We start from the raw sequence: 25717 nt of genomic DNA on the forward strand, positions 1-25717 counted from the left end.
TTTCTCCATATAATGCCTGAACTTAGTTTTCACATGAGAAGCTAATTTTCACTTTCTGAAGAGGCCATCACTGCTATCAGCCTTTAAAAGTCAACCAAAGTCAACCTGAACATCAGCAGCATGAGTGACAGCTCTGCTGCACTTTGCCCAGGTGGCACTTTGGAGCTCAGCAAACACATTCTGTTATCTGCACAAAGTGCTTAACTCCAGCTGGGAAGTGCAAGAGCCAATGTAAAGCTGGAGTACAAGGCTCTGAAAACAAAATCACAAGCAGTTACTAATGTGGGAGGTCACAGACTTGCCCCACACCTTCCGTGAGCCTTGCTGAGGTTCCCCTGCTGTGTCAGTGGCAGCAGATAACGGGTCAATTAAACTCAGCACATAATATGATAACAAGCCTTATTCTCAAGAGTTACACAAATTATATTGACACACTTAGTGTAAATAAAAGCAAGATAAGCTGCCTTCTGTCTCTAAAGCAATATGGCAGAAATATATATTTGATTGGATTGCTCTTTCTATATAGTTTTTTCTCCAGCTGTGCAGTATTGAGGAGACTTTGTGCAGAAGTAGAACTGGAGGATGGAAGGACTGAGAGCTGTCCTGCAGAGAAAGACTTGGGGATACTGATGGCTGAAAAATTGGACAAGAGCCAGCAACATGATCTTGCAGCCCACATTTTCCACCTCTACTCTGTGTTGATGAGACTGAAGATCTGTGTCCTGCTATGGATTTCTGGGACAAAAAAGGTGTGGACCTGTTGGAGGAGGGCCATGAAAATGGTCAGTGGGCTGGGGCACCTCTCTTGTGGCAAAAGGCTGAGGGAGTTGCATTTGTTCAGCTGGTAGAAGAGAAGGATCCATGGAGACCTTATTGTGGCCTTTTAATATATAAAGGGACTTCTAAGAAACATTTCTAGTGACAGGACAAAGGGCAACAGTTTTAAACTGAAAGAGGGCAGGGTTAGATTAGATATTAATAAGAAATTCTCCCTTGTGAGGATGATGAGATTGCCCAGAGAAGCTGTGGCTGCCCCTGCTTTTGAAATATTCCAGGCCAGGTTGAACCAACCTGGCCTGGTGGAAGGTGTCCCTGCCCATGGCAGGGGGTTGAAATGAGATGCTCATTCAGGTCCATTCCAACCCCAACCATTCAGTGATTCTATAAAATGAGTAAATTTGCACAGATTTATGGGTGAAGTGCTTCCTCTTGGAATGTTCACACAGTGGGCCTCACATGACTTGCTGCCAGCCCTGCTAATAATACTGTGACAGCATGGGTGTGAGTATTTTCCACAGTGCTGTGATGAAATTTCTTTGATCCACATTAGAGTGAATAAAGCTCCAGAGCAATTATCCTAGATTATTTCAGGGTCTGTGTAAAACAGATTTGAAAAACGCTCTTACTTTACTCAATTATTTATGAGAGTACAATAACACTAAAATGAACAGCAGTAAGTAGAGCTCACTCTCCCTCTATTTTCTGTTTCACCATGAGCAAAACAGAATACTTTATAAGGAAGAAAAGCTCTTCGCTTTGTTTAGGAAAACAAAACTTTAGGGAGAATCTGCCATAAAATGAATGTAAGTGAAGTAAGGCCATGTCTCCATCCCATCTGCTTCAGAATGTGATCTGTGCTGTGTTGCCTGAAGAGGAGACAAACAAACACACATCCGGGCAAAGACCGTCCCGTGTAAATGTAACAGAGTGCCAAAAATACTTCTTACATACATCTGTCTTCTGATCAGACAATGGATATGTACCTTCCCTCAATCAGTTTTATTTTACACCTTGTTTAACAACAAATTCCTATTTCAGAAAGTGTCATCTCTTTTGTAACAGCATTTACTGAAAACCTAAAACTGTATCCTAGGTAAGAATCATCCATTTGAGCCCTTTAAATGTGGCAATCATTGTGATCCAATGTTGACTCAAGGAACAATTCTGCTGACACTATCTCAATGAAATTTTTCTTCTTGCTTACAAACAGCACAAGCTCCTCAGCTTTCTGCATCCGAGTTGCCTTCTTGAGTTCAGGTCTCTGAGTTTTTCAGCACTTAAGCCTCTGCATTCCTATCTCCCCTAATTGCCTCTCATGTCACCTTTCAGCAGCATGTTGTTCCACCTTCATGTTTTTTCACACATAGCCCCTTCTGCCTGCTGCCTTGCCCAGGCAATTTAGAGACTTGAAGAAAATAACTCCCATCTTTTCTTCCTTCAAATCATTCCTAATTTTGCTTATGACTTGCATCCATTTCATTTCAGTTTGTTTAGTTAAACTTCTGTGTGTGAGTTCCCATCAATTTAAACCTTGAAGTCTAATTCTAATTATCATAGAATCATAGAATGGTTTAGGTCAGAAAGGACCTTAAAGATCACCCAGTTCCAACCCCTCTGCCATGGGCAGGGATACCTTCCACTAGGCCAGGTTGCTCCAAGCCCCATCCAACCTAGCTTGGGAGACTTCCAGGGATGGAGCAGCCACAGCTTCTCTGGGTAACCTGTGCCAGGCCCTCACCCCCCTCACAGGGAAGAATTTCTTCCTAAATTCTAATCTAACCTCAGTCAGTTTAAAGCCATTCCCCTTTATCCTGTCACTCTGAGCCCTTCTCCAAAGTTCCTCTCCAGCTCTCTTGGAGCCTCTTTAGGCACTGGAAGGTTCCCTAAGGACTCCCTGAAGCCTTCCCTTCTCCAGGCTGACAATTAGGACAAGATGAAATACTGTGTCTCCTATCCTTTTGTAAAGCAGTAAATACAGCTGTGAGCCGCTGTTTTATAGTTCAATACAGCCTGTTCCCAAGCAGGAGATGGTAAACTAGAGACATTGCACTTTTTTTGACAGAATAAGCTGCATCTGTACCAGTCAGTCAGTCAAACAGGGCCAGGGTGTGGAGTTGTACACTGGCATCTGGTCATCCATACTTTCAATGTGTTTCTGAGGTTCCTGGTATGGCTTTGCACACAAGCACTGTCCCCAGGAATGTGGGGCATGTTGGAGGGACATCAGCTACACACAGAAGCCAGGTCAATCCAGTTGATCTCAGCAGTAAAAAGCTCAAAGGTTGCTTTGCTTGCTAGCAAAGATGGAGCAAAGATGATTACATAAGTCTTTGCAGTGGTTTAGTTAAGCAAATTGTAACTGTGAGTAAATCATTCTCTTCTCCTCCCCACCCTTACCTCACTATTTGCCCCCTCAGAAAAAAAAAATAGAAAAATATTGAGAAAAATGTCTTATAACAACAGAGCATCACAGAAAAATATAAAATAGCAATATAAAATACACAAGGGCAAGACAATGATCATTCTGACAGCCAGGACAAAAAATAGGAGCATCTCCAGGCACAGAAGGTTGTTGGTCAGTGACTTTTTGTGGCATACCCTGGGCAGGATTTCCTCAGTATAAGAAGCAAGAGCCATTTTCCACCTTGCCCCTGGTGTGACACTTGTGTTTGAAGCAGTAAAATTCTGCAGTGATCCCAGCCACCTGCAGCTCCACTTGGCCCTGCCCTTCTTCCCAGTTTCACATCCATGACTTTTCAATTTGATTATAAACTGCTTGGCTTTGAGTTTTGTTTGCAAAGTGCTCTGTGAGCATTCACTGCCACCTGCATTAACTGTATTTGTTTAAAAGAGGCACATTACTTTTAAAGGACAGTGTTTGCTCCAGACAAAGAATTCCTGCACATCAAATCTCCCCCCGGACCCAAAAGGATATTTTATTGTGACTGAAGTGATCCAGATGTGTCCTTCACTTAAGGGTGAAGTCAAGTCACATCTGCCTGAGACCTGCACATTCCTCCAGACCACTGTATTTTGACTTCTCTTCCTGTTTATTGACATTAAAAGCACTTTTACTCAAAGAAATAATAAAAAGAGAAATCCAGAAAAACTTCAACCTTGTTTGCAGGAGATGGGCCCTCTATATGAAGATAAGATTTGTTTATTATGAAGGGACAGTGATGGAACCCAGAGTTCTTGAGTCATATTATCCATTTCCTTTTCATAACATACTTTTTTTAGTTTACATTAGGGGTGTGACTAATTCACCTGTGTTTATTTAAATAACAGAAATAGAGAACATGTTCAGGTAAATTGAAGAAAATCCCATTTGATGATAATACCATTTTGTTTGTGTGACACTACTTCTACATAATTCTTTTTGATTATTCAAAAGAAACATTAGAAGAAGACAAGATAGAAGTTCTTGATTCTATTTTGCTTTAAAGGAACAGCTTTCTTGCTGTCCTGCTACAGAACAAACCATCTTCCCATGGTGAAGAGGCAGACAATATCATTGTTATTTACATTCTGATTCTTAGATCCCTGTATTGTGTCTATCATTGTGGGGTGGGTTTTTCAAGGTCACCAAATTCAATGGAGAGATTTGCACTCCCTTTCCACATCTGGAATTTTATATATGTATATATCTCTACATATGTGTATATATACAATATTTATTCTATTTAAATCTGCTGTGATGAACCTAGAAGGGTTTTTTCCATGTGGGCTCTCTCAGTGCACTAGAACTGAAAGGATTACTCAAAGGGAACAGGGAAAACTTTTTCTCTTGCAACATTGAATATTGTGAGTGAGGGGCAGGAGAAGGAAAAGGAGTATTTCCAAAAGGCTGATTCTGCAGTGTTTTGCCTCACTGGGCACCTGCAATAGTCAGCAGAAAAAAAACTCCACCATGGGGGTGGCCAGGGAACATAAGTTGGGACTGATCTAAGTCCTGCTCTGAAAGAGTTTTTCTTCCTCCATCTCCTGACACAGAGGTAACTTAAGGAGTAGCTTGTGGAGAGAATGTCTTCCAGAAAAAGATACTTCAAGGAATCAGTCCTTTAGTAGCTGTTAGCCAATGACAGAATCATATAATTAAAATTTATTTCCTAATTGCCACTTTTTTTTTTCCCATAATAATTAGTTACTTTTGGGACAGCCTCTTAATAGTGCAGTTTTCCTAAGACAGCTGCTTTCCCCTCCTTTTCCTAGGTGTATTCTGCTTTGATTTTAAAGGAGAACTAAAATAAAGTGGGGCTGTTTTGGGTTTTTTGCACTGATATTGTTCACAACTCCAGCACAAATCTGGGATGGGGTTTGCTCTCTGGCTTAGGCCCCCTCTGCTGGTCTTCCCAAAGCAAAACACAAAATACCAGGGATTTTTCATTACCAACGAACCTTTTTAAGAGAAAATTCCAGATTTCTCTTTCTTAACCTTTTACTATCAGAGATTAAATCACAAGGAAGATCAGCTTTGGGGCTGTGAACTCAGCATAGGGGCGGTTTTTAAAATTAATTCAAGAAAATAATTGCATAATCAAGCATGTGAACCTGTGGAATTTCTCAGGCAAAAAGTCCAAAAGTGAACGTGGCCTAAAAAGCTGATCCCAGCCTGATCTGGCTCTTAGCAGCACCTTGTGATTGGCATTTAATGAAGATATTATGTAAGGAGCTCGAGAAGCATAGGCTGCTGGGGATGGGGTTTTTCTGTGTATCTCAGCTAACAAAATCCAGAGGCAGTAGTCCTGCTCAGACAGCACATAGTTGAAGGAGATAAACAGGTAAGGAGGTTCAGTGGCTAAATATTAGCACCTATTCCATCAACACTGTAAAACAGAGATCTGATTATCTGGGGAAATCCCTGGATGTCAGAGAAGTGAATTAAAGCACAGTGTTTTCTTAAGCAGGTGAAGTACAGGACACCCTGGCATTGGGAGAAGGGAAGTTTGGTGCACCTGGTATTCCAGGAGTTCTTTTCTGCTATCCAAAACTAAGTAAAAGAAGCTCCAAGGCTGCTCTAACTGATACCAACACCTAAAAATGTTTTCTGCATTGCCCAGGATCAGGCAGAAAAGGGTGGTAACACAGGTGTCAACCCAATGATGTTCAGGAGAGTCACAAAAGACAACAATGGATTATCTTGCATAGGTTTGCAGGATTTTTAATTATATTAAAAAGCATTTCACATGTCACAGCAACAGGCAAGATCCTGACCATGGGTATTTAAATCAAAGCTTTTAAAGCAGCCTCCTGTTACCAGCTCTGGGTAAGTAAATTCATTAATGTACTGGAGAAAGTGAAATGGAGGGAACCAAGCTGGAGAGACACTTAGAGAGCTGCCTTTGCCCAGCTGCAAGGGGAGAAGGGTAAGGGAAGGTTTTATTGCTACCTTCAATCACAGACTCTTTTCAGAGATACATAGTGATAAGAGACAACACAAATTATAACAGAGGAAATTCTGATGGGGAACAAAAACAAGTGCCTAGTCAGATGACACTCCATTCTCAAAGATATTTGGGTTGGATATCAGGAAAAGGTTCTTCATCCCGAGGGTGGTTGGCACTGGAACAGGCTCCCCAGGGCAGTGGTCACAGCAGAGCCTGACAGAGTTCAAGGAGGGTTTGCACAGTGCTCTCAGGCACAGAGTGGGATTCCTGGGGTTGTTCTGTGCAGGGTCAGGATCTGGATTCCATGATCCTTCCAACTCAGGGTACACCAAGATTCTATGGCTCAGCTGGACAAAAACCTAAGCAACTCCTCATTGGACCTGCTTTGAGCCAAGAACTGAACAAGGTGTCCTCCAGAAGTGCCTTCCAACCAAAATTATTCCATGATTTTATGGTAAGTGACTACTGGATCATTAATCCAGCTTAACCTGATGAAAGTTACTTTGACGGTTCTAATGAGTGAATAAGAAATTTAAACTCAATCCAGACTCACTGAAGTCAGTGGGAATCTTGAGCTCAACTTGAAAGGCACTGGATCAACTTCAATGCTTTTAGGATTCATGATCAGAAAAGATACAAAACTTTAGCTTTGTAGGTGACACTAGGAATTGCTCTTTTTTTAACTATGAGTTTCTCAATAGGTTGTCTCTGCAGTTAGATGAGAACTGCTCTCTTTTGAGAAGTCACAAATCCTGCCCAGAGGGTCACCAGCAGAGCAGGAGTTTGCTCAGTGTTCTGTGGGGGTGTAACTCCATTTTTCAGTTTGCACTTGCAGGAAAATTCCCATTTTCCCAGTGTTATTGGTAATGAGCCTCTTGTCTAACGTGCGTTCAGCTCAGGTCAACTGCTGCTTTCGTGTTGAGACACTGTCTATAATAATTGAAATTTATGGCATAGAATGGCAATCCTGTGACCTCTGTAGAGTGAACTAATGGTTCCAATCCTGTTTTCAGCAGACTGCTGTGAATTACCACAGCCACTGCTTTCCCTTTTTCACCTCATCATTTTTCTTTGTAAAACAAGCTTTTCCCCCTCTTCCTTCCTTATCTTGTCTCTTACAAGGGATCTTATTATTTATCTTCAGCATGAAACAGAGTAAAACAACACAAGGGAGTAATTACAACACAATAAATGTCAAGTACTAGCCAATTGTTTTAATTATTCCTATAAAGGTTAAAAAATGAAAAAAACCCATGACTTTGTAAAAACACAGTGAATGCCTTTACACACACAAAGAGAGTGGAAACATAGATTTATCTTAATAAATATGGGAGTCATATACTACAAAGAAAGAAAACAAGCAAGGAAACAAACTTGTTTCAAATCCTTAAAAGAAATCACATTCACAATCCCTCAAGAAGTAGCTGTCCTAATCCCTTGGATTAACTGAAATTTCCTGAGAAGGAAGGATACTTTTCTGGTTAGGGTGGAGACTTGGATTATCTCCAAGGAGCATCCATGTTTTCAGTAATCCTCGGATATGAAGCTGCACCTCGAATGTTCTCCAAAAGAATGCTTGCTAGTGTGACCTGCAATACAGATCTTCCTTTCCTGATACCCCTGGGCTTAAAATGCACAATGAGCACTTTCTTTTCATAATGGCCCCTGATGTTTTGCTAATATTTTGTTCTGCACCATCCCCAACAAAACAGAACACCGTCACTGCAGGGTGAGGGTTGTCACAAAATGCTAAAAATCCAAATTGCTGCTTGTTTCGCTTTCCTAAGAAAGCCAACACATGGAACTTGTGATCTCATATCCATTTTTACCATGTCCCTTATGCCAGCAAACATGAAACAATGTCTTTACTTCTTAGTCATACCCTTTCAGCACGTATGTAATGAAACTAAATTTAAACTTTGGTTACCCTGTCTGATAAAAAAAAAAAAAGGCATAGGTGGCAAAAATCCAGCTTCAGATCAGGATTATCCTGTAAATCCAGGACTCTCCAGAATCCTTGGTACTGTGGAAAAGTTATTTTGCAAAATACTGAGTAATGTTTAGATTTTAAATATCTCACTGCCTTGGTTATTTGACTCAGACATGTTGCTTTTAGCTTAATTTAACTGTTTAATTGACACTAAAAAAATTATCTGCTCAGCTGTGTCCCAGCTAACAGCTTGTTAAAAGAGACAACTGATTAAACACATTTATGTGAATGAACGTAGCAAAGCATAAGTTGTGTGCGGTTGTACAAAGAAGATGACTACATACTGAAAGAAGAAAAGGACTGGTAAGACAAAAGGGGAAAAAAGGGAGTTTACAGAATATAAATCTTATCCTTTCATCCAAACTAATCTCCCTCACATCTGGAAATGTCAGTCTTTATCAAATTTCAGGGTCTCTTGCCTGGATGTTAATAATCATAAACCCCTTAAGAGCATCATAAGACTCTTGATGACTCAGGATGAAGTATTCTTACGCATCGTCAGTCTCGCATGTAATTTCAGCTGTGATTGCTAAGCTAATTCTTAGGTTAAACAACCGGCGACTGTGGCCAGGCCCATTACCATTGGCCGGCTAAGAGCGGTTTTTACAACGCGCTAATGTCTGGGGCATTGATCCTGCGACGCCGAGCTCAGTGGCAGCTTTGTCACCGGCTCCAGTGAGGACACGGTGAGGCCTCCCTGCACGGACCAAGAGCAAACAAAACAACAACTTCTCTCACATTTTGAAAAGAGAAGAGCGTCTAATATATAGACCAGGTGAAAGCAGGGCTGATAAAATATTCTGGGTGTTCTCCACTTCACAGCTTGTCTTGTAGCAAAAGAGGATTCTGTCAAGAGAATCAGACTTTGAGAATTTGAATACCATAGGCATTTCTTTGTGTCCAGTGACGAAGATTAAATGAAGCGTACCCCTCCGTGCTGGAAAGAACTGTGGAAGGACTCCCTGTTGGAGTCCTGGTGTGTGCTAATCTGCCCCAGCCTTTTAAATACTTCAAATCAACTTCTGCTGTCTCCTAATGTTCTTTAAGCTGATTGATGGTTTCTGTGCTGCGGAGAAGCACAGATGGTCCCAAGGAGACCATATGCATTGTACTGCTGAGAAACTGGTGGAGAGCTCAGGGACAGGGGCCAAAATGAATTGGCATAGCCAAGCCTTGCCAGCACTTCTTCAGACATCGAACATGGTTATTTTGTCCCTTTTTCCATAACAAGTCCAGAACACATAGGTATTGGGGTTCCCAATATTCCGACGGAGACCTGCCCGGACTTGTCCTGCTGCTGAGTCCAAAAGGCGGCAGCTGGGGTGGTTTTACCCCAGCGACACCGTTTGGCTCACCCAGAGGCTGCAGGCGGCTGCAAGCTTGCCAGAAGCCCCAGCGGACGGTATTCCTCAGTGGAGAGACTTTAGGCGATGGTGAAGGAAGGAGTCACTTCTGCCAGAGGGCTCGATCCAGAGTGTTTATTCCAGCTACAAAGTTCTGAATCCCGTCACAGCTCCAACAGAAGCCCCGCCACGTGGCTGGAGTGTCCTTTTAACCCGGGGGTAGAGGGAGGGGCAGGGACAGGTAGCCACCAACCAGGTGAGGGAGAGAGGTCCCAGGGGGAGAAGAGACACCTGAGCTGACCAGTGGCCACAGGGGGCAGGGAGTATCTTTTGAATCCAGCAATCATTCGACACCTTGTCTCACAGCCAGGGCTCCTGGGACTGGGGGCGGAGGACAGGAGAGAGGACTTCACCTTTGGGAGGGAGGAGACACACCGCAACACGTAGGTTTTCTAGCAAGGCTTTTCCATTTCAGCTACCAAGGCAGCAGAGATTCTAAAGGGGAGGTGAGGGGGAATCACTGTAAAATGTTTTTCTCCTTTCCCCTCATTTTTCATTTTCTTTAAAATCCCTGTAGACTATATTGACATTCTTTTTTTAATTTCCCCAAGTCAGAGGAAAAGCAAATTTTCCTAGTCACTGGGTCTTCGGTGACGTTTTGCTACAGATCGAAGGAACCATGTGAAATGCAGGTGCTTTGCAGATGAGCTCTGAAAACCTCAATAAACTGCATTTTTCTTCCTGAGCTGCCTTGATCTTTGTCATCTTTGGGCTTTTGAAGAAACTGGGAGATGCCATGCTTTTCCTACATTTCAAATACAAAAAAGAGAAAAATGGAGGGATGACCCTTACTCAATATTTTAGAATATTAATAATATTTTAATGTACTAATTTATATTAATGGTAAATATATTACTTTTATTCTCCTTTTTATATTTTCTTTATTTATAATATATATTTTATATGCTTTATTTTGTATTATGTTTATATTCATTATTCTTTATATTTTTATTGTGCTTATTTTTACAAGCTTTGTATTTTTATTATGTTTGTATATTGAATAAATTTTCTATTAATTTTCAGCATAAAAGGATTTTGCTTCTGTTGATATATTGGTCTTTACTGTACTTTGCTTTTGCTGATTTTCTTGAATTATAGGTTACTTCCATCAGCAAATTCTCCCTGGAAAAATAAAACTCATGACTGAGCATCACTTGCTTTCTCTTACAGCTAAAATAAGAAAACCACATTGTGATGCCCTAATGATTTTGTACCTAATTTTGTAGTTTGAAAATTACCAGCATTTGGTTTTTAAATGAGGTCATAAATGTTGTTTTTAAAAGCAATCAGCAGAGCACAGATCTGGTCTCAGAGGCAACAAAGTATGGCAGGTTGGGAAGCACTTTTCAAGAGTCCAGCAGAAAGGGAATGAAATCAAAAGTGCTACATTTCAGGAATGCAGGATGTTCGTATGCAATGACCAAAATCTTTGTGACATCCTTCAGATAAATTCAGGTTGGATGCAGGATACACCCTAGGTGTGTGCTTTTGATGATTTAAACATCATGTGATTATTAATCATCGCTACAGTGCCAGCATTTTATGGAGTTCCCAATGGCACAGCTGCCATTGGGAACAGATCCCTACCGGTGCCATCACAGCAGGGTGCTGCAGGAATAGCACCAGGAAGATGGAAAGCCTGCAGGGTAATCGTCCTTCTGGCTTTGGGATTCCAAAAATAGGTGCAGCCCCCTGGAGAAGGGATGGGGCAGGGCATCAGTACTTCCCAAGCCAAACATGAAGTTATGGCAACATTCCACTATTTCAGGTCACACATATCATTAATATGAAGATTTCTGTAGATAACCTCTAAGCATCTCTAAGGTTTAAGGTAATGAATTAATTTAAGCTATATAAAAGTTAAGGATCTAGTCTAAGTAGTCATCTCAACTTCTTCTGAACTCACAGAAACTGCAGAAGAGAAAAAAGTCACCTTCAAAGGCCTCACCCAACCTGCTCCAGGCACTGGCAAAAACATGACAGTAATGATCACCTGTCTCCTTCCACCAAACCAAGGCAGCCTGGACAACAGCTTGATTGTACATCTAATATTTAGATGAGTATTACCAGGTGATACAAATCCTTTTCCAAACAAAACTCCACAGTTTACCAACTTTTTAGGCCACAGAGTAACTTGAAATGTATTATTTCCCACCTACATCAGATATTCATGGCAGATCATAAAAGAGAGGAGGAACAGGGACAGTAAGTAAGGGAAGCTGAAACTAAGGTTTCAGATGAGAGTTCAGTTTTTTCTCTGAGAAGTCAAGAAATCTAAATGGTGCAATACAATAGTTCACAGTTACAACAGTGATCCTCCACCTCTACTCTGCCCTAGTGAGGCCACATGTGGAGCCCTGTGTTCAATTCTGCTCTCCTCATTTCAAGAAAGACAAGGAGCTACTGGAGAGGGTCCAGCAGAGGCCACAGAGATGATCAAGAGTCTGGAGCATCCCTCTTATGAGGAGAGATGAGGGAGCTGGGCCTGTTCAGTCCAGAGGAGACAGAGGGGATCTCATCAATGCCTACAAATATCTCAAAGGTGGACGCCATGAGGATGGTACCAGATTCTTTTTGGTGGTGCCCAGAGACAGGATGAGGAGAAAAGACCATGAACTAAAACACAACAAGGTTCACCACCACATGAGGAAGAACTTCTCATGTTGAAGGTGGCAGAGCACTGGAACAAGCTGCCCAGGAAGGTTGTGGAGTTTCCCTCTCTGGAGACATTCCAAGCCACCTGGATGCATTCCTGTGTCACTGCTCCAGGTGAGCCTGCCTTGGCAGGGGGTGGACTGGATGATCTCTAGAGGTTCTTTCCAACCTGGCTGTTCCATGATTCTGCGATATTGGTATTAAAAGTCCCTTGTTTGAGGAAGACACAGACAAAACTGTGATACTTCATGATATACCTAACAATAAAAGAAGTTTAATCACTGGTATTAAACCAGGAAGAGTTAAAAGAGGTGTTGGGCAATACAGCATGCAGAGATTACAGCAGGCTCGTACAGAATATGGCCCCTGCGATGGAAGCTGGTTCCAAAGTGCAGTTAAATTGCCATGTGATCCCAGTAGCAACTGCGGACCCATTTTCTCTTTTTATGGGAAATGATGTCATTGGGAACAGCTTCATCAGGCTAAGTGTGGAATTTTCTAAATTGAGTTTTAATGAATAGACAGAACAAAGTCATCCTCCTGCCTGCAATAACTGAGTTTGCATTGGTGAGAAAAACCTGTTTATTTAGATACACAGGGGTTTATATTTTTTGTTTTAGAAGTAATCTTGGCAATTACCATCCATCTAAAGACTTTTAAAAAGCTGTAACAGAAAACAGAATTCAAATTGTCCAAAATAAAATTTTCTAAAAATAGGCTGGTGAGCAGCATATCATTTTAAATATGACTATAATGCTAAAAGAATGTTCTTGTTCCAAAGAGTGAAATGTAATCCTTCTCAATAACTCATAAATGATTTATGATACAGAGTTGAGTTTCACAATGGTTCTTGTTACTGTGGTGCTAATGAGTGTGGTGACTACAGGTCCCAACCATCTATATCATAACTTGATGTATAGCTAAAGAGAAAATAGTTGTACACTGGGAGATGCAATCTTAACAACTACAAATACATTTAGTAGAGGGATATGATATACACAGCTGTTTTATCCTAATTAAAAGTGATGCTTGAATTTCTTGTAAATATTTATTACCCTTGTCAATGCAACAGGCCAAGCAAATCTAGGGAGCTAAATAAAAGTTATGCTTTAAGAAAATATTGTAGTAATTTGACTTAGTCCAATTTCCCCTGAAAAGTGTATAAATAGCAAATGAGAGCAGCAAACTCTCTGCTGCCATTACATTCTTGCAGCTTAAAATGAGGGCATCGCCAAAAAGATACAGGGCCATGTTTTCATTCAGTTTTATTTTAAAAAAAGCACTCAAAACATGGATGTAGGTAACATGGAATCTAAATTAAATCCATGATTGTATATAATTTGAAGTGCTAGAAGAGCTTTATTAAAGTGGAAAAGAGGGGTGAAAATTTAAATTTATTTTTAAATGGAGAGGGTAAAGAAACATGACAGATGCCTGCAGGAACAACTCTGTAATCTTGGGAAGGGAAGGGTTAGGGCTTGCATTCAAATGTCTCTAAGCGTCTGTTTCCACCAAAAAAATTACTGCATTTAACTATAAAGGCCAGAAATTTGTAAACTAAAGGCCCTTAATAGTTACCAGGACATTGAGCAGGACTGAACAGCGCTCAGTATCATGATAAGGATCACGATTAGGCTGAATACAGGGAGATTGGGTCCAAACATTCCATCCAGCCACAGGCAGGAACGGGGAAATGAAGAATCTGCAGTAGTACCAAAACATGGTCAGTTCATCTAGCACAGGAAAGCCATAGAGCATGAGGTTTTGTTGTATTTTTCACAGCTCTTTAAGCTCTCTCCAGCAGGGTTTTGTAACTGCCCTGAGTCACTGACGAACTGCACTAATGGTTGTTGACAGTGGGAACATAACCTGCAATTGGAGGCCTCTCCAAACATTCAGTTTAGGGAATGCTTTGGTTTGGAAAGGACCTTAAAGACCATCCACTTCCAACCTCCTGCCATGAGCCAGGCACCTTCCACTATCCCAGGTTGCTTCAAGCCCCATCCAACCTGGTCTGGGACACTTGCAGGGATGGGGCAGCCACAGCTTCTGTGGGCAACCTCCGCCAGGGCCACACCACCCTCGCAGTAAAGAATTTCTTCATAATTTCCAATCTAAAACTACTCTCAGTTTAAAGCCATTAACATATGGCTGTTTGCCGCGATTACTGTTAGAGATGGAAACTATCTAGACAACCATGCCAAGCACTCACTTCACCTTTCGCAGTCCTCAGCATCTCTCCCTCTGTATTCAGTTCCTTCTTCACATCCTCAGAGCTACCGTGCATTCCTAATCCTCCCCTGGAAGCACTCCTCCTGGCACCCACTCCACCTCAGAAATCCCCAGCCACAAGGTTTAACCCTGGCTCGCAGGAATAAGCCATTCCTCCCAGAATCACCCCCCTCCCATCACAGCCTCCTTGAGCATCCTCCTCCCCTCCTTGAGACAAAAGAGAGGTTTGTCTGAAAGCTTCTCCTCTCGATTTGCTCCCCGCAGACCGACGGAGGAGTCGCTTCATGAACACACTCCCATGTCTTTTGTCCACGGGCCAGCCTTCATCAAAGGGGGCTGAAACCCGTGGGATTATTAAACCCATTACGCCTTCATTACTGGTAATCCGCTGCTGATTTTGCCAGCGGTTGTGCTTCCAACGGGAAATCCTGCGGGGCTCCGATTCGGGCGAGTAGGAGTCCCTCAGGAGCAGAGGACAGAGACACAAGCTGTGCCAGGGGACGTTGAGGTTGGACATCTGGAGGCATTTCCTCACATAAAGGGTGATTTAGACACTGGAGCGGGCTGCCCAGGGAGCTGATGGAATCACCATCCCGGGCGGTGTTTAGGGAACGACCGGACGTGGCACTCAGCGCCATGGTCTGGTTGGCACGGTGGTGTTGGACTCGATGATCCCAGAGATCTTTTCCAACCGAAATGATTCTGTGATTCAGGGAGACGAGGCCGATCCCGCCAGCGCCTCGGGACGCACTGTGCGCTCCATCGTCCTCAGGTGGGCTGAGCTGCTGCCGCCACCGCACCGGGACCGGGATCCGGATTGGAATCGGAACACGACCGGGATGGGGATGGGGATGTGGATCGCGATTGGGATCGGGATGGGGAACACCCGCCCCAGCTCTCGCGCCAGCCTCTCCCCCTCAGGGCAGGGGCGGGGCCGATGACGTCACCGCCCCGCGCGGCGCGGCGCGGGACCCGGGGCGGAGGGTGACGTAATACCGTAACGGCCCTGCTCCGTCCGACATCCGGGAACCCTGCCGGGGCGCTGCTTTTTTTTTTTTTTTTTTTTTTTTTTTACATTTTCTTTTTTTTTAATCTGAAAAGCTCCGTTTGTCGCTTTCTTGGGGTGTTTTAATTCTCTGATTTTTATTTATTTATTTATTTATTTATTTTTAAACGGGGCAGGGAGGCGGCGAGGAGGGAAAGGGCTCGGGGGCGCGCGCGCGCGCTCCCGCCTCCCCCTCCCCTGCGGCGTGCGCGCCTGCGCAGAGGGGCGGCGGCGGCAGCGCAGTGCGAGCGTGTCCGTGTGTCCGCCCGTCCGTCCGTCCGTCCGTCCGTCCGCGGCCGGCGCTCCGCGCGGCGCTGCGCGGGTGGGCGCGGAGCAGCTCGGGCGGGGGACGGGGACGGGGGGGGGCGCCGGCGGCGGCGGGGGCGAGATGAGCGCTGGGCTCCCCCTGGGCACAGAGCCGCCCCGTGAATGAGCTGAGGCGAGGCCGCCAGCCGGGTGCCCCCCTCCTTCTCCTCCTCCTCCTCCTCCTCCTCCTCCTCGTCCCCCCCTCCTTCCCCTTCTCCCCCGCGCACCGCCGGGAGCGCGGCCCTGCCCGCACAGCCGGCGCCGACGCCGCGGCCGGGGGGGTAAGTGGCGCTGCGCAGTGCGGGGCCGGGGCGGGGTGAGGGGGCGGCGGGGCCGGGGCGCTGCGGGGCCCCGGGGCCTGTAAACAACCGGAGCGCGGAGAGCGCGGGAGCTCGGCGCCATCCCCGGCGGCACAGCTGGGAGCGGGTCGGGCGGCCGGAGGGAGGGAGATGGATGGGGAAGGGGACGGGGGGAGCGATCCCGCTGGGATGCCGCTGCCGGGAGCCCCCTGCGCAGCCCCTGCATTGCAGGCGGCTGCTGAGGGTGGGGGTGTCCCCGCAGCCCCCCGGGCACGGCGGGCGGAGGGTGAGCAGCGGGGTCTGGGCCTGGCTCAGGTAGGAGCAGCAGCTTTCCCTTTCTCCCTGCCCCCCTCTTTCCTCGCCTGGAGTTCATTTAATAAAGGCTATAAACAGCCTGCTCTCCCATCGCCACCCAAACGCTCGGGGCACGGCGCTGACTGGCGAAAAAAAAAAAAAAATCCAAAAACAAAAAGAAAAAAACAACACGCATCTATTTGTAAAGCACCCCACCCTGGCGAGGGTCGGAGCATCAAGCGCTCCCCAAATAGTGACACTGTGATGCAGCGGGCGGCTTTCCCTCGCCAACGCCTTTCGGGCGTTTAAAGTTTGTGAGAGGTTTCGGTGTCTTTGAAAACAATGTCGTGAGCAAAGGTTGCGCTGGCGATCTGTGATCTGTCACGGCGTGCGTGGTAAAAGTCCGTGGAAGAAAATGCTCTCCTCGGTGAGAAAGTTGTGCGGTGATGTGCTGGGTAATTGGGCTTGCATGTGAAATGCCAGAGGTTCTGAGCATAGGTCTGACCTTTTTGTTACATTAGATTGTATTCTAGTAGCTATGATACAACAGCTAGAAGTTGACAGTTTCAGGAGAATTGATTTTGCAGATATCTGTTCGATATGGATTTGTATTTATTTGGTATGATTAAAATATTTCTTAGTGTTGCCATGCAGATGGCAAAATGTTGTGGTTATAGAACTAGAGTTTACAGTAGCACTTGGGAAAAACTAATTTTTTTTGAGCTATATCTTCTGTCAAATGGGAAAGTGCTGTGCACTGTGATGGCCTCTGTGGTAACCCTAAAGTTTAAGATCCTTAAGGTATTTCATCCAAAGGAAATTTTTATTTTTATTTTGTTAAGTAGAAGACAGTTTTAGATCATGAGAGCAGTAGCTGGAAAGAAGGAGGTGATATGTTTTCCTTAGATTGTGATATTTAGCATCAGAGTAAGCAGAATCAATTTATGAAGTAGAAGTTCTAACTCTTGTGATTCTAGGAAATGATATTTAGCATCAGAGTAAGCAGAATCAATTTATGAAGTAGAAATTCTAACTCTTGTGATTCTAGGAAATTAATTTCCAAATATGAGCCCTTGTAGCACTCTCCTGAGCTGCTTCAGTGATTAGGTGGCTGAAGCAGGTTTTGTGAACTACTGATGGAATTAAGGCTGGATGGCTACTGTTACTCGGGACCCTGAGTGAATTGCCAAATGACTGACAATTGTGCAATTTCTAGCCACATTTCTTCTCTGATAGCTTCCCATCTGTTGCTATTCATAGTTTCTTCTGTGAATAACATCAGAGAAGACGTGGGCCAGGGAAGTTTTGCACTCTACCTATCCAATCACAGTGGTGTTCAAAGGGAAGGTGTTAAAGGACAACATCTTACATTGGTGCACCAGCATTAGCTGCTCCTAAAGTTTTCACTCCAGGCCTTTCTGGGTCTCCCTTTTGTATATGAGACTGGGCTAAAATACTTGCTGATGCATCATGCCAGATATTAATGTTTTCCTCCGAGATCTTTGTTAAAATCCTCGGATGAACATGGAGAGAGTTTGTCTGTCCTCTTGCTCTCCTCTGGCATAGCCATGTTCTTCTCATATACAAGCAAGGCCTAGCTCTGGTTTACAGGTCTAGTCCTCTGCTTGGTGGTTGTCAGGTAAATCTCTCCCCTGGAGGTACAGTAGAAAACTATACCTGTTTTCCAAGTATTTCCTTAACTGTGTCTAGGTATGCTTGAGATACTTTTGTTGAAAGCAAGGAGAGATGGAAATGCCAAATGACTGGCAAAGCTTGCAGGTCCAAACAAGCCGAGCTCACTCAGAGCAATTTGAATTAAAGCAGAATACTTAAAAAGTTGGTTTTGTTTTTTATTTTTCTATAAAATCAAGCTGGTTGCTTCTTATCTGGAGTGCAGCTTATACAGTGGAGTTGAGTCATTCTTGCTGAGATAGCATTTTGAGAACTGTCGTTAAAATGCTTAGATATTTAACTCTGGCACAGTATAATTTGCAAACTTATGTAACTGGTATGTTTTTGAATGCAGCTGTCAATAAGAGATCTTATTGCACTTTTCATTTTTAGTGGAACTAGGGAATCTAAAGCAGCTGCTTTTACAAGATGACCTAAATATAACTAATTTAAGAATAGCATATTTCTTACTAAAATGTTGACATTGCTATTGGCTTAATTTTTATGTGTTCAGGTCAATTCTGATGTACAAAACTCTTACGTAATTGGCTAAGCAGAACGGCATTGCAATTAAGTGATGGAATGATGCAGGCTGTGCTAATAAATGAACAAATTTTAGGATGGGAAGTACTGTAAAATAACTGTTTTCATTTTACCTCTGCAAACCAGAGACATTTTAAAGACTTGGATAGTAGTAATGTTTGAAGTCGAGACAATAGTGGCTTGTCATAGTTAAACTTGAGCCAAACTGCATTTGTTCTTGCTATAGCATGTAGACCTTTGTAAGTTTTGCTCCTCTTTTCTCATAAATCATACTTGACTTTTAGTTTTTTTATTCTAAAAATTTGGTGTATCATCTGGTTCTTTCTAAATGACACAACATTTAGTCTCATTTGTTCTTTTGGAAATTAATCTCTTTTTGGATAATACTTGATTGCTGAACTCTTACTGATCTCTGTAGTATTAATCACATGATCCAAATTTCAGTTTAGAATACTAGGATAAGAAATAAACTTCTGTAACATTTACACATGCTTAACTACAATCCTCTACATTTAATGAATGGCAAATGCAAAGTATCAAGTCTGTGTATACAATATGTAATCCCTGAAAAAGTTACAGTGTTCTTAGGATATTTAGAAGATCCAGGGAATGTGCATAAATGTTCATTTTATGGCATTTTATGTGCATTCCATTCATCAGCACTAAAAAATATTTTTAAGGGAGGATTCATATATTTGAACCATGATGTGGTGCAGATCACAGTGGAGATAAAGAAGCTCCAAGTAGAAAACGTTATGTTGCTCTCTGTCTGTGAAGGAACAATTTAGCATTTAATAAGATTTAATATTCCTAGAGTAAATCACTTGACTCTTAAGACTGGGAAGAATGTTTAGGCCAAGGGAATTGTAATCATAGCAGGAGGAGAAAGCAAGTGTGATACCAGGGGAGTGAATAGGCTGATTTTTGTTCCTGGGTAGAGGCAGTAACCACTGGGTGTTACCGGTGTTAAGCTACTGCTGCAAGGTCTGCTTTTCTGTATTTGTGTGCTAAACTCTGGTCTGTGTTAAACCACATACTGAGTTACAGATTTCTGTCAAGTTGCTATCTTTTTTCTTATTTATTTTGTTTGTGTTTAAACACAAATACCAGTACAATTCACTAATGGATATTTCAGCTGCCTGTTGGAGTCTACAGAACAGAGTGTGTTTATAAATACATGAAACAGTTGCTCAGATTTTTTTAACAGCTCTTCTTGATAGGTGTTTATATGTGACTAAAACAACAGAATAAAAACTTCTTTCACTGACAGACAGTTCCAATGAAGTACACTTCTACTGTTTAGAGTGTAAACTTTATAGCAGTATATATCTATATGTATCAAAAGAGCTTCTAAGAGTGGTAGGAAGGAAAAAGCAAAACTGGCTAACCATGTTTCAATATTGAAACGTAGAGAAATGCAGTTTACAAAGTACATTAGCTTCTTCATTGCTAACAGGTTAGTTCTCAAAAGTAAGAGTATTTTAGTAGATAAAAAGGTCTCTAAACACTTCTAAGATAATAATTTACAAACCCAACAAACTCGAGTGTAACATGACTTGTATTTTGATAGCTGCAGTTTAAATAAAGCAAAGCACTTCAGTGTGCTTGTGGTGATATGCCACGTGCAGCTGAATTATGTGGGACTACTCAGATCTGTGATGTTGCTCTCATCTTCAATGCCTTGCTGGATTGTGACCTAGAGAATGAAATGTGCTCTCATGTTTGAGTCTCAGCTGTAACTTGAAGGATTCTCAGTATCTACGTGTGCAGTTCATTTTTGCTGCCAACTGTCCTTGTCATCTGAAATTTGGATGGTGGCCTGTATTCTTTTTGACCATATATCATAGCTATTTGTTCATTAAGTTCTGTGGTATATTTTCCTTAGAAATGCTCTAAAATGCAGTAGCCACGAGAACTGTGCAAACTGTGCCTGAGCTCTTTGTGTTTGGAGATGAGTTTTAGGAATTCTCCAGCTGTTAAGTAAAACCCAGTCTTTGGAAAGGAGTGCACAATGTGGAAAAATGTGGGCGGTTAAGCAGCTAGCATTAAATTGTAGGAAAATTTAATGAAGAAAGAATCAGTTGCTGTCAGTAAATAATTTTCTAGTTCCCTCAGTCAATTACAGTAAGTATTTGGGCAGACCCTTGTTAAAAATCAGCTGCTGCTGTTCTCTGTAAAAAACCATTCAGAGGCTGCAGAGCAAGGCCCTGTAAGCTGAGGAAATGCTGGCAATAGCACTGCTTTGATTTTTGAAGAACAGATGAATTCAATAATGTCCTCATTAAGTGACCAGAATGTTTAGAGCTGTCATGAACCCTGGTTTGGAGTGAGAGGAGCACCTTTACTGCCTTGTTTATCATGGGCAAATCACCTCTCTGCTGGTAGTGATAGAAGTTTACTTGGCAATCAGTGTGTCCTCAGAGGAAGGCCTTCTCTCCTGAAAGCTCTGTCTGCATAAAAATCTGAGAACAAGGGCTGGGGTTTTTTTTTCCAATGGTTTCTTTTTTATATTTTTATATAGTCTTGAGTGAAAAATCTATTTTATTGCAGCAGTCATCCTCTGTCCTTGTTCTTTTAATGAGATAGGAATGCTGGGGACGTGAGAGCAAAATAGCTTTGTAAATAAAAGCTCAGTGTGTGTACAAATGAGCAAACTCCAGCTTTTCCTAAGCTTTGAGGATTTAACTTCCAGGTCTTAATGTGCTTCTGGCATAGTTTTGATGTCATTTCCTTGCAAGCAAAGCCAGATTGCAGCTGTAACTTCAGAACATTTCCTATTTTATTGCCTTTTATTCCCATGTGTAGTCATCAGGTTTCAAGTCTCTCCTGTATGCTGCTTTTCCTATATCCTCACCAGAATAGTGTTAATGTTGCTGAGATTAGAACCCCACAAATGTTTTCATGTGAAGTGAAGGGAAAGGTCTGGGAAATTGCTTGTGTATTATTTCATAATATTGAGTGCTTGACTAAACAGGAAGTTTTGGGGCCTCCATGCAAACATCATCTTCTAATTATTGGGCACACGCATACTGGTTGTGTTTTCTCAAAATAGTTTATTTTTATTTTACTCCCAAGCTCTATTTGTATAAACTTTATTTTCACTCGGGTTTCATTCAGCCATGTTGTTAAAATTTTCATAAGACAAACCATAAACTGGTGCTTCTTGTTGAAGTTAGGAATATCTGGAGTTTGAAAACTTTAAATAATTAGTTTTTAAAAGGAGCAGTGTCATTGGTGAGCAACTAGAAGCGCAGAGAAATTAAGGAGCGGATACAGGAATGATTTGTATTCAGTTTTCTTGAGCTATTTATGACTGTATTAACTAAATTGTTAAGATGTTTGTGGTGAGGTTATCAGTGAAACCATACAACAGAAGGATGGTGGGGTTCTGTAAGAATTTCTACACATTGCCACAGGCAACAAACAATATCAACTGTAAAAAAAAAAGCCAGTTTCCTGAACTGAGAGTGACTGTGTGACTATAATTTCCCCCCCGTATTTCAGGAATAGTTCAGTTAATACAGTTTCTGTTTAGTTGATTTTTAAATTATTGTTAGTCAAGCCTGCCTTTGTTTTTGGAGTCTCAGCAACTAATCCCATCGGGACCTTTTTACATGGAGCATCTTTTTCCTGGTTTATTTTAACTCTTAGCTAAAACATTGACAAAGACAAATTGGCAGTAGCTTGACTTCAGGTGCATTTGAACAACCAGAACAGTCATGGACAAAACCCATTCTGGTCTAGATGCTCTTTACCCAATATCTTCACTCTTTTGGGTAGGGGCAGGATGGGCTAGGACTCCCCAGTTGTCTTGATTTTTCTGAATAGATTTAGTTGAACTTGATAAAAAAAAGTAAATGCTTTTTGTTTGATTAGATTTGGTTTTTTCCTTTGACACAGAAATGGCAGTGGAATTATGTGAGCCTTCCTCTAAAAAAAAAAAAAACATTCCTTTAACTTTTTTTGTGGCAGGTATTATTTGATTGGTAAAATTGATAGTGAGCGAAGATACTGAGGCTTCAAGCTGTAAATAAGAGATCAGAAAAAATAAATTTAGAGAAAAGGAGGATTTTAGCTATTATTTGAATAATTTGATATGTTCAGATTCGTTAAATTCTTGCACTCTGAGTGGCTTGTACTCAAATAGGATTTTTTCAGTTAGACCTACAATGTTTAGGAGTGGGGAAATGATCTGCCATGATGAGAAATGACAGTGGCAGAGCACTCGTGGTATTACAAATACTGGAAAAAATTGTAGTTCAACTTTTATGACTTACTATAGCTCCATTCTTCTGGGTTGTTTCTGTCTGTTTCCTTTTCACCCATGTTTTCTTTGTGGTGAAACTGTTGCTGTGTGGAGTTCTGTTGGAATGTGTAGCACTGTGTACTCCTTCTGTCATGAGCAGCTTGGTTGGAATCCTTACATTCACTTGTTTGCCTTGCTCTTTCAAAAAATTTGAATCTTACTGCATCTCATTGATATATAAACTGAAGCAAGGCCTTTCTTTCTCCCAAATTCTGTCTACTCAGACTGCAGCTTCCTTGGATCTTCCAGTTCTTTTTTCCGTTGCTTCAATGGGGCTCTGAATTTTGGCTGGAGCATGCAGGAATTTCTGCACTGTTAACAAAGCATTTGTCTAAGCTTTTTGTCTAAAATGGGCGCCTTTTGTTTATCTTCCAACACTTCTAAGTAAGAAATCTTTGGAAAATGAAGTATCACCAGAAAGGTGCTGAACTCAGCAGCAGCATGGGCATGTTTTCTGCTTATTAATGCTTTCAAGCAAGGACCTTGGCATTTTCATTCTCATGCTGTTCAGACAGCAGCACATGAATTTATGCAGAGCTACCTCATTGATTTTCATAGTTCTTGTTAGTGCCATTTTGGTTGTCTACATAGTTTTTCATCGTGATTGGGCTGCTCATACTTTGATGCTGCTGTGGTTTTTTCTCTTATGCCTTCCCACTTCTAATTTGTTATACAGATATTTAGAAAGAAGCAAGAATTCTGCCTGGGCCAAAAAATACTCACTTAATCATTTTCTGAGGGTGCCAGTCATGTTAGGATCCTGATGAGTGACTGGCACACATGGATGCAAGTTGTATCTCCTCTCAGAATCAGTGTAGTGATTTTTTATTCCCAGCAGTGCTCTTGATGATTCTGGAAAGAGCTTTGTTTCTTCCATAACTGACCAGATTGCAAAATAACCTCAATAAAGAATTCTTGAAATGACATCTTCATCTTTCAAACTTCTGAAGGAACAATTTGTTAGAGGTGAATTATCTATTTCAATGTCCAGGGCTTCCTTGTGCAAAAATCAGATTACACATGTCTCTGCTGGACAGAGTTTGAACCTCAGCCAAAATACACTCATATTGAGAAGCTTCTCATTTAACCTTGGAACAGGTTTAGTTGTCTGCAGGAAAGGTAGGTAGGAGCAGAAAATAATGTTTTAAGAAGAAGCTGAAACATGTTGTTGGAGGGAGGGTGTTAACTTAGAAATGGTTACCTTCTGTGTTCCAGAAGGCTTTAATTCCTAAATCCTACCTGCCCTGCCATACACACCACGTGGGATAAAATATTTTGCTGCTTAGTACAGGGAGGCATTTGGAAATGCTGTCAGCTCCTAGCAAGGAGAAGGGATTTTAAGCAGAAGTTATGTTTAAAAAAAACAACTCTCCAAACAACTTAGCTCAGTGAAATGGCAGTGCCTGTGGACCAGCTATTATGAGGTTTGAGCTCATAGGTGTTTGTATCAGAAGTGCAGTGATTTGGTATTTTCTGCTGTGCTGTGAAGTTGTAATAGCCATCACTGTTGCATATTAATTACTGGGAGAGAGGGAGGGTAAGTTGGGGAAATTTGGAACAGTTCATACTTTTCTTCATACACACGGAGTTATTAACTTGCTTCCTCTGTTTTGTTTTTTGTTTTGGTTATTTTTTCAGTCTGCCACAAGTCATACCTCCTACATCTGTCCTAAACCAAAAGTTCTTAATATTATTAGAAATTTTCTAACCCATATGGGTAGTTTATGTTCTTCCTTTTGCAGTTGTCTTACTGAAGTAGAACACAGACTACAACTGCATCCCCAAGAAACAAATGTTCTGGTGGGGAAATGGTGGGTTAGTCTGTGTTTATTGAAATAGCCCCAGTTCTGTATTTTATTTCTTTTACTTCTTTTACACAAACAGTTCATGTCTCTTAGCTGCCATGTATTCCTGTGTCTGAAAGTACACATTCAGAAACATCAACTGTAACGTTTTGATGTTTTATTGATGTTTCGAACCCTGAGTGCCAGAACTCAGTCATATAGCCTCCAATAGTTTTTAAATAGTTTCATTGGCAAGAAGCTTTTTCATGACTTCATTCAGCCCATGACTGTGGTGTAATTATGTCTGCTCATCTGTGTGTTCTGTTTTATTTTAGTAATTCTTCCGATCCCTGGGATGTTCTCTGACTTGTTGTTTGTTAAAATTAATTGATTTGGGGCATCCAGTATTTACTGTCAGTTTTTCATTCAGGAGGCTGTAACTTCTGAAAATGTTTCCACATTTGCACAATTACATGCTGTCTGCTACTGCATTCAGCCTGCTTAAGGCAGAGAGAGAAGTACTGTGGATCAGGCTGGAGTTGAAGTGAACAAATGCCCTTTTTTGTAGTCAGTAGCAGTCTGTATAATTTGGTGACTTGCTCTGTGTCCTGTAGTTCAACTCAAGGTTGTAATCTTTCTCTGTGGTCCTCATTACAGCACACAGGGTGTAGTGTCACTGAGAGAATTGTTCCAGGAGATTGGAGTGTGGGGATATTTCTCAGCTTAGTTAGAACAAGTGCCTGTGACTTCAGTGTGGTTCATGTAAGCAGCTTATCCTAGTGGAAGGAATACAACTTGAACATTGTTTAAAAAGGATTATTAATTTACATATTGTTCAAGTGAAAGTTTCAAACAGGGGCGATTCATTTTCTTGGACAAAACGATCAAATCTTTGTTCAGATTCCTTGGAAAAATAAATTTGTATATATGGAGTTGCATTAACTGTCTTTTGTGAACAGTTTAGGGTTTATCTTTGTTTGAACCTTCGGGCAAATGAACAAGCAAATAGTAAACCAGTAAAA

At 41.9% G+C, this 25717-nt stretch overlaps 1 protein-coding gene across 3 annotated transcripts in view; it reads left to right on the forward strand.

Annotated features, from left to right (window-relative positions):
• The first annotated feature begins 15697 nt into the window (after nt 1–15697).
• PPM1A (protein phosphatase, Mg2+/Mn2+ dependent 1A) overlaps nt 15698–25717 on the forward strand; it is a 29779-nt gene continuing 19759 nt past the window's right edge. For 2 of the 3 annotated variants that reach the window (XM_068192122.1, XM_068192125.1), the window contains exon 1: nt 15698–16079. The gene's annotated coding sequence lies outside the window, so the exon portion shown is untranslated. The remainder of the gene's footprint in view (nt 16080–25717) is intronic. The other variant, XM_068192123.1, reaches the window with a different exon arrangement.

The sequence above is a fragment of the Anomalospiza imberbis genome, chromosome 6 (assembly GCF_031753505.1).
Source record: "Anomalospiza imberbis isolate Cuckoo-Finch-1a 21T00152 chromosome 6, ASM3175350v1, whole genome shotgun sequence".
Taxonomy (NCBI): domain Eukaryota; kingdom Metazoa; phylum Chordata; class Aves; order Passeriformes; family Viduidae; genus Anomalospiza; species Anomalospiza imberbis.